This window comes from Embiotoca jacksoni, unplaced genomic scaffold (assembly GCF_022577435.1).
Source record: "Embiotoca jacksoni isolate LCO1_2020_lvr unplaced genomic scaffold, fEmbJac1.0.p SCAF_73, whole genome shotgun sequence".
Classification (NCBI taxonomy): domain Eukaryota; kingdom Metazoa; phylum Chordata; class Actinopteri; family Embiotocidae; genus Embiotoca; species Embiotoca jacksoni.
Genome location: NW_027185429.1, coordinates 1,022,371 through 1,031,539, shown reverse-complemented (window position 1 = coordinate 1,031,539; position 9,169 = coordinate 1,022,371). Strand labels below are relative to the sequence as shown.

Sequence of the window (9,169 nt, the reverse complement as noted above, 5' to 3'; positions counted from 1 at the left end):
CTGGGTCGGTTCCAGTCTGGACCTCTCTGTCGCTGCAGCTCCCCCCCTCAGTCTGTCTGACTACTGCTTCCGTGTTATGGTGATGATGCGTGGAAGGGGGGAGGGGGGAGGGGGGTGGACTCAGTCTGCAGAGCTGCAGGAACTATTCACATCCTTTCATTCAGTCAGAGTACCAGTGTAGCAAAAATACTGCATGAAAAGCAGAGCACACGCTGGCAACGACAACCAGAATTATACAAGAGCATCTACAAATATACACATGAAATTAAAATGGAAGTGAGACATGAACGTGTTCAACAAGCAGACAGGAAGAAGGTCCGCAAGCAAACATGGACGTCATGAAGACTTTCAAGATTTGAATACAATCATCTCTCTTCATGTTTATAAGGAGAGAAAAACATTCAACAGATTTATCAGCTTCAGGTACTTTTATTGATATTAATCCAGGTCGTATTTTATGTCATTCAAATTCACATGTGCTGCATTTAAAAGGTATGAACACAGTAAAGGGTCATTCCGGCTCTTTCTTCATATGTTCCTACTGTATCTCCTCATGTTTGCCAGCATGATGGTGGACTGTGTTCAAATCTTTGTTTTTTCTTTATTCAAAATGTTTATAGCTCAAAAAAGAAAGAGTGGTTTCAGTTATGTTGAAAATGGAGCGAAACCCTTTCAGTCATTTCAGTGCAGCAGCACTGAATTAAAGACTAACGGATGTGAAGTGTGTTTGTGAAGAGCCTCGGCAGGCGAGGACCGAGGTGATGCTGTTGCCACGGCGACGCGAACCAGCCACTCAGGCAGAAAGTGTTCTGCAGCGCCATCCCTGCACTTACAGCTTGTTGGGTGGATGTGAACATGATGGAGATTACACAAGGTTTCAGGGTTTCAGAGGTTTCAGAGGTTTCAGGGTTTCAGAGGTTTCAGGGTTTCAGAGGTTTCAGAGGTTTCAGGGTTTCAGAGGTTTCAGAGGTTTCAGGGTTTCAGAGGTTTCAGGGTTTCAGAGGTTTCAGAGGTTTCAGGGTTTCAGGGTTTCAGAGGTTTCAGAGGTTTCAGGGTTTCAGCGGTTTCAGGGTTTCAGAGGTTTCAGAGGTTTCAGGGTTTCAGAGGTTTCAGGGTTTCAGGGTTTCAGGGTTTCAGCGGTTTCAGGGTTTCAGCGGTTTTAGGGTTTCAGAGGTTTTAGGGTTTCAGAGTTTCAGAGGTTTCAGAGGTTTCAGAGGTTTCAGGGTTTCAGAGGTTTCAGAGGTTTCAGGGTTTCAGAGGTTTCAGGGTTTTAGGGTTTCAGAGGTTTCAGGGTTTCAGAGGTTTCAGGGTTTCAGCGGTTTTAGGGTTTCAGAGGTTTTAGGGTTTCAGAGTTTCAGAGGTTTCAGAGGTTTCAGGGTTTCAGGGTTTCAGAGGTTTCAGGGTTTCAGAGGTTTCAGAGGTTTCAGGGTTTCAGAGGTTTCAGGGTTTCAGGGTTTCAGGGTTTCAGAGGTTTCAGGGTTTCAGGGTTTCAGAGGTTTTAGGGTTTCAGAGTTTCAGAGGTTTCAGAGGTTTCAGAGGTTTCAGGGTTTCAGAGGTTTCAGAGGTTTCAGGGTTTCAGAGGTTTCAGAGGTTTCAGGGTTTTAGGGTTTCAGAGGTTTCAGGGTTTCAGAGGTTTCAGGGTTTCAGCGGTTTTAGGGTTTCAGAGGTTTTAGGGTTTCAGAGTTTCAGAGGTTTCAGAGGTTTCAGGGTTTCAGAGGTTTCAGGGTTTCAGAGGTTTCAGGGATTCAGAGGTTTCAGGGTCTCGTAGGTTTTAGGGTTTCAGAGGTTTCAGGGTTTCAGAGGTTTCAGGGTTTCAGAGGTTTCAGGGTTTCAGAGGTTTCAGAGGTTTCAGGGTTTCAGAGGTTTCAGGGATTCAGAGGTTTCAGGGTTTCAGAGGTTTTAGGGTTTCAGAGGTTTCAGGGTTTCAGAGGTTTCAGAGGTTTCAGGGTTTCAGAGGTTTCAGAGGTTTCAGGGTTTCAGAGGTTTCAGGGATTCAGAGGTTTCAGGGTCTCGTAGGTTTTAGGGTTTCAGAGGTTTTAGGGTTTCAGAGGTTTCAGGGATTCAGAGGTTTCAGAGGTTTCAGGGTTTCAGAGGTTTCAGGGTTTCGGAGGTTTCAGGGTTTCAGAGGTTTCAGAGGTTTCAGGGTTTCAGAGGTTTCAGGGATTCAGAGGTTTCAGGGTTTCAGAGGTTTTAGGGTTTCAGGGTTTCAGAGGTTTCAGGGTTTCAGAGGTTTCAGGGATTCAGAGGTTTCAGGGTCTCGTAGGTTTTAGGGTTTCAGAGGTTTCAGGGTTTCAGAGGTTTCAGAGGTTTCAGGGTTACAGGGTTTCAGAGGTTTCAGGGTTTCAGCGGTTTCAGAGGTTTCAGAGGTTTGAGGATTTCAGAGGTTTTAGGTTTTCAGAGGTTTCAGGGTTTCAGAGGTTTTAGGGTTTCAGAGGTTTCAGGGTTTCAGAGGTTTCAGGGGTTTCAGAGGTTTCAGGGTTTCAGAGGTTTCAGAGGTTTCAGGGTTTCAGAGGTTTCAGGGGTTTCAGAGGTTTCAGGGTTTCAGGGTTTCAGAGTTTCAGGGTTTCAGGGTTTCAGAGGTTTCAGGGTTTCAGAGGTTTCAGGGTTTCAGGGTTTCAGAGGTTTCAGGGTTTCAGGGTTTCAGAGGTTTCAGGGTTTCAGGGTTTCAGAGGTTTCAGGGTTTCAGGGTTTCAGAGTTTCAGAGGTTTCAGGGTTTCAGAGGTTTCAGGGTTTCAGAGTTTCAGAGGTTTCAGGGTTTCAGAGGTTTCAGGGTTTCAGGGTTTCAGAGGTTTCAGGGTTTCAGGGTTTCAGAGGTTTCAGGGTTTCAGGGTTTCAGAGGTTTCAGGGTTTCAGGGTTTCAGAGTTTCAGAGGTTTCAGGGTTTCAGAGGTTTCAGGGTTTCAGAGTTTCAGAGGTTTCAGGGTTTCAGAGGTTTCAGAGGTTTCAGGGTTTCAGAGGTTTCAGGGTTTCAGCGGTTTTAGGGTTTCAGAGGTTTTAGGGTTTCAGAGTTTCAGAGGTTTCAGAGGTTTCAGGGTTTCAGGGTTTCAGAGTTTCAGAGGTTTCAGGGTTTCAGAGGTTTCAGGGTTTCAGAGTTTCAGAGGTTTCAGGGTTTCAGAGGTTTCAGAGGTTTCAGGGTTTCAGAGGTTTCAGGGTTTCAGCGGTTTTAGGGTTTCAGAGGTTTTAGGGTTTCAGAGTTTCAGAGGTTTCAGAGGTTTCAGGGTTTCAGGGTTTCAGAGGTTTCAGGGTTTCAGAGGTTTCAGGGTTTCAGAGGTTTCAGGGATTCAGAGGTTTCAGGGTTTCAGAGGTTTTAGGGTTTCAGGGTTTCAGCGGTTTTAGGGTTTCAGAGGTTTTAGGGTTTCAGAGTTTCAGAGGTTTCAGAGGTTTCAGAGGTTTCAGGGTTTCAGAGGTTTCAGAGGTTTCAGGGTTTCAGAGGTTTCAGAGGTTTCAGGGTTTTAGGGTTTCAGAGGTTTCAGGGTTTCAGAGGTTTCAGGGTTTCAGGGATTCAGAGATTTCAGGGTCTCGTAGGTTTTAGGGTTTCAGAGTTTCAGAGGTTTCAGAGGTTTCAGGGTTTCAGAGGTTTCAGGGTTTCAGAGGTTTCAGGGATTCAGAGGTTTCAGGGTCTCGTAGGTTTTAGGGTTTCAGAGGTTTCAGGGTTTCAGAGGTTTCAGGGTTTCAGAGGTTTCAGGGTTTCAGAGGTTTCAGAGGTTTCAGGGTTTCAGAGGTTTCAGGGATTCAGAGGTTTCAGGGTTTCAGAGGTTTTAGGGTTTCAGAGGTTTCAGGGTTTCAGAGGTTTCAGAGGTTTCAGGGTTTCAGAGGTTTCAGAGGTTTCAGGGTTTCAGAGGTTTCAGGGATTCAGAGATTTCAGGGTCTCGTAGGTTTTAGGGTTTCAGAGGTTTTAGGGTTTCAGAGGTTTCAGGGATTCAGAGGTTTCAGAGGTTTCAGGGTTTCAGAGGTTTCAGGGTTTCGGAGGTTTCAGGGTTTCAGAGGTTTCAGAGGTTTCAGGGTTTCAGAGGTTTCAGGGATTCAGAGGTTTCAGGGTTTCAGAGGTTTTAGGGTTTCAGGGTTTCAGAGGTTTCAGGGTTTCAGAGGTTTCAGGGATTCAGAGGTTTCAGGGTCTCGTAGGTTTTAGGGTTTCAGAGGTTTCAGGGTTTCAGAGGTTTCAGAGGTTTCAGGGTTACAGGGTTTCAGAGGTTTCAGGGTTTCAGCGGTTTCAGAGGTTTCAGAGGTTTGAGGATTTCAGAGGTTTTAGGTTTTCAGAGGTTTCAGGGTTTCAGAGGTTTTAGGGTTTCAGAGGTTTCAGGGTTTCAGAGGTTTCAGGGGTTTCAGAGGTTTCAGGGTTTCAGAGGTTTCAGAGGTTTCAGGGTTTCAGAGGTTTCAGGGGTTTCAGAGGTTTCAGGGTTTCAGGGTTTCAGAGTTTCAGGGTTTCAGGGTTTCAGAGGTTTCAGGGTTTCAGAGGTTTCAGGGTTTCAGGGTTTCAGAGGTTTCAGGGTTTCAGGGTTTCAGAGGTTTCAGGGTTTCAGGGTTTCAGAGGTTTCAGGGTTTCAGGGTTTCAGAGTTTCAGAGGTTTCAGGGTTTCAGAGGTTTCAGGGTTTCAGAGTTTCAGAGGTTTCAGGGTTTCAGAGGTTTCAGAGGTTTCAGGGTTTCAGAGGTTTCAGGGTTTCAGCGGTTTTAGGGTTTCAGAGGTTTTAGGGTTTCAGGGTTTCAGAGGTTTCAGGGTTTCAGAGGTTTCAGGGATTCAGAGGTTTCAGGGTCTCGTAGGTTTTAGGGTTTCAGAGGTTTCAGGGTTTCAGAGGTTTCAGGGTTTCAGAGGTTTCAGGGTTTCAGAGGTTTCAGAGGTTTCAGGGTTTCAGAGGTTTCAGGGTTTCAGAGGTTTCAGGGATTCAGAGGTTTCAGGGTTTCAGAGGTTTTAGGGTTTCAGAGGTTTCAGGGTTTCAGAGGTTTCAGAGGTTTCAGGGTTTCAGAGGTTTCAGAGGTTTCAGGGTTTCAGAGGTTTCAGAGGTTTCAGGGTTTCAGAGGTTTCAGGGATTCAGAGGTTTCAGGGTCTCGTAGGTTTTAGGGTTTCAGAGGTTTTAGGGTTTCAGAGGTTTCAGGGATTCAGAGGTTTCAGAGGTTTCAGGGTTTCAGAGGTTTCAGGGTTTCAGAGGTTTCAGGGTTTCGGAGGTTTCAGGGTTTCAGAGGTTTCAGAGGTTTCAGGGTTTCAGAGGTTTCAGGGATTCAGAGGTTTCAGGGTTTCAGAGGTTTTAGGGTTTCAGGGTTTCAGAGGTTTCAGGGTTACAGGGTTTCAGAGGTTTCAGGGTTTCAGCGGTTTCAGAGGTTTCAGAGGTTTGAGGATTTCAGAGGTTTTAGGTTTTCAGAGGTTTCAGGGTTTCAGAGGTTTCAGGGTTTCAGAGGTTTCAGGGGTTTCAGAGGTTTCAGGGTTTCAGAGGTTTCAGAGGTTTCAGGGTTTCAGAGGTTTCAGGGGTTTCAGAGGTTTCAGGGTTTCAGGGTTTCAGAGTTTCAGGGTTTCAGGGTTTCAGAGGTTTCAGGGTTTCAGAGGTTTCAGGGTTTCAGGGTTTCAGAGGTTTCAGGGTTTCAGGGTTTCAGAGGTTTCAGGGTTTCAGGGTTTCAGAGGTTTCAGGGTTTCAGGGTTTCAGAGTTTCAGAGGTTTCAGGGTTTCAGAGGTTTCAGGGGTTTCAGAGGTTTCAGGGTTTCAGGGTTTCAGAGTTTCAGGGTTTCAGGGTTTCAAAGTTTCAGGGTTTCAGAGGTTTCAGAGGTTTCAGGGTTTCAGAGGTTTCAGGGTTTCAGGGTTTCAAAGTTTCAGGGTTTCAGAGGTTTCAGAGGTTTCAGGGTTTCAGAGGTTTCAGAGGTTTCAGGGTTTCAGAGGTTTCAGAGGTTTCAGGGTTTCAGGGTTGCCCCCTCTGGACAGTGAAAGTGTAAACAATAAAAACTAGCAGAATTTGTCTAGGTTCGATGAAGTAGCTGTTCAAAACTATACTGTCTTCTTCTTCAGGTTAACCAGAGGTGATAAATTATCTAAAGTCCACAGTTTTTGAATATTTAGAGTCACCTAAGTTTTATTAGATCAGCGTTTCCACTGCTTTCCTTAATTAATCTCTCAATATTTAAACTAAATTATCATTAAACTGTTCCTACAGTATGTTCAGTGTTTTTTTAGCACAATGTCCGAATAGTTCTTCTAAAATGAGTTTTTTTAATGCGGACAAATGGATGTTAAATTTAAAGTTAAAGTTGATCAGATGAAGTGCGTGTTGATAAAACCATTTATTATTATTTAATTCCTGTCAGACGTGAGTCTGACGTGTTGTGACTGAGTGTTATTCAGCAGTAATGTTGTTTCAGATCTTTATAATATTAAATTCACATTGTGGAGACAAAACGGCCAAAGAATGAGGTGATAAACTCTCTGATTCATATTTACTATTAAAGTTACAGTAAAGATGCATTCTGAGGCAACATGAGCTCATCTGCCCTAAATGAACTACGTTACCCAGGGGGCGCTGCGCGACGCCCACCTTCCTGTTTACCCTTTGCCCTCTGCTGCCATCCTCTGACAGAGGTCAGAGGTCAGTCTAAGTAGGCTAACATTACAGTCATGTTAGCGTGGCTCCTAAATAGCACTTCCTGTAACAGTTCAACGAGGAGGAGGAGCCAGAAACACGACGCACACCGCTGGAGGCGGGAAGTTTAAAGACGAGATTTAAAGTCTTCAGGTAACAAACAAACGGAAACCAACAGAGAAACGTTTGACACGAGATACTGCACGAGGAAGATGAACCGGTCCTCACTCAGATTAAATACACCTGGAGGAGGAGGAGGAGACACGAGGAGGAGACACGAGGAGGAGACACGAGGAGACACAGGTGGAACAAATCAATGAGCACCCGGAAGCAAAGTTCACGCGGTTAAAACAGACGGATGACTTCAAAATAAAACCGGAAGTGACTGCGGGCTGTTTAAAACTAGAAATATGACAGACATAAAGAAAGAAAGTGAGTACAGATGTCAATCCTCCCCAGCTAGTAGCTAACCTCATGGTACATAACTCTTACTAGTGTACAGAAGTAAAGGAAGTATTCACGTCCTTAAAAAGTACGAATACGACACTGTGACAATACTTCATTGCATTACTGTTATAAATAATGTTTTTGTTGAATGGATGTGTATTTTACTGCTGTTTATTTGAGGTGTTTATTTTAACTACTTGTCCTATTGGTTAGTTTAATCTGCAGTAATGCATCATATTCTGTAACATCATATGTTTGTATCGTCTGTGTCCTGTAAAAAACACATCTCTTAAACGTCAAGTTCAGAAAAACAATGCATTTTCCAGCAAATCCAAGAAGGTTTTAAAAGAGTTTATTGAGCTTAAAAATTTGAAGAATTTTCTCATTCCATAAAAAAATATCGTTTAGTTTATCAGAACTTAAAATCACCAGATTTTGAGGAACATGGTTGTACAGATAGAGTATGAAAAACTGCAATCTACATAAGTACAATGTGTAAAATGGAAAAACTAATAATTTGTACAGGTCCTCTCCACCTGCTGCTGGGTCCATCGGGAAGACACTGATCAACAGTGTCATGATGAGGACTGTTAGGTGTACGTGTGATGCTGACCAGCAGGGGTCGCTGTTCACCCCGAACAGACAGCAAGCTAACTCAGTGTCTCCTATCTGCTCTGAACTCTCTCACATCCTCAGAAGACGGCCTCGTGAAACCCTAATCTCCCCGCTGGTGTGACCTTTAACCCCCAGTTTTACATAACATCTGGGCCACACCTCAGTACGGTGTGTGTGTGTGTGTGTGTGTGTGTGTGTGTGTGTGTGTGTGTGTGTGTGTGTGTGTGTGTGTGTGTGTGTGTGTGTGTGTGTGCGCGCACGCAGAGGGAACAGGTAAAGACACAGTCAGGGATTAATGCGGCTTCAGGAAGTGAATCCAAGACGTGAAGATGGAAGATACACGGCTGTACATGTGTGTGTGTGTGTGTGTGTGTGTGTGTGTTAAGAAGTGTGTGTGTGTGTGTGTGTGTTAAGAAGTGTGTGTGTGTGTTAAGAAGTGTGTGTGTGTGTGTGTGTGTGAGCTAGGTGTGGTGGTGAGGGGAGCGGTCCTGCAGTGTGTGTGTGTGGGGGGGTGTGTGTGTGTGGGTGTGTGTGTGTGTGTGTGTGTGTGTGTGTGTGTGTGTGTGTGTGTGTGTGCTTATATGAGTAAGCATTAGTAATCAGTCAGCTGTCACTGAAGTGCTTTGTGTTGCAGAGCATTACAGTTTGACTGCAGGACAAAAGCTGGAGGCAACTGCTGTGTGTTATTGTGTGTGTGTGTGTGTGTGTGTGTGTGTGTGTGTGTGTGTGTGTGTGTGTGTGTGTGTGTGTGTGTGTGTGTGTGTGTGTATGTGTGGGTGTGTATAATGGATTATTCACCACTTCCCGTAACTCCACAGCAGGTTCCTCCTTCATGCTTGTTTTTCTTGTACAGTGAATGTAAAGCGTGAATGAAGGAGATGAGGACTTCAACCAGCAACCTCACAGCCCGAGACATGTCTCCCTCCCCGTCACACACTCGTTACTTTACTGACGCTCGCTGTGAGCAGAGGACGGCCACCACAACGTCTCTGTGTTACAGAAAGCTCAGTGTGTGATCCCAAAGCTCCTCTCAGTATTTATCATGTTTTAATCAGATTAACTGTGAAATATGAATTTAAACCCACAGAGAATGATCATCAACTCTTTTAGCTCCTGGTGATCTGTTCTGATTCAGTCTCAGTGCTCCCATCCACAAAGAAAACTGTAGCTGAGTGCCACTAGAGGTCGGCTCCAAAAAGCCTCCGGCTCCATAGACTCCCATTCAACTTCTCTCATCAAATCCAAAGTGAATAAAATGTGTCCATCAGTTATCTCGGTGTTGTTAGCTAAAGTCACTCCTTCTTATTAGTTTTCTGGAGGTCCATCTGAAAATAATCCCTCATTCATTAGAAAAGAAGATTCAAGAAGACCTGTTTTTGGGGGCGTGTCTGTTTGATTGACAGGCCTGTGGTGCAGTCAGGTTACAGCTATCGGTGGGCGGGACGTAGTATCGTCAGGTTTCCAATCAGATCGGTCAGATCCACCGTGTATATTTCATACACCTTTTTGTCCTTAGGTTTGTCATTAACATTTCATCTGTGGTCCATTTTA

General features: G+C 44.7%; 1 protein-coding gene across 1 annotated transcript in view; it reads right to left on the bottom strand.

Annotated features, from left to right (window-relative positions):
• aig1 (androgen-induced 1 (H. sapiens)) overlaps nucleotides 1-77 on the bottom strand; it is a 12,997-nt gene extending 12,920 nt beyond the window's left edge. Inside the window, exon 1 of the mRNA XM_069177445.1 lies at nucleotides 1-77. This exon is cut by the window's left edge and continues 248 nt beyond it. The gene's annotated coding sequence lies outside the window, so the exon portion shown is untranslated.
• Nucleotides 78-9,169: the final 9,092 nt, after the last annotated feature.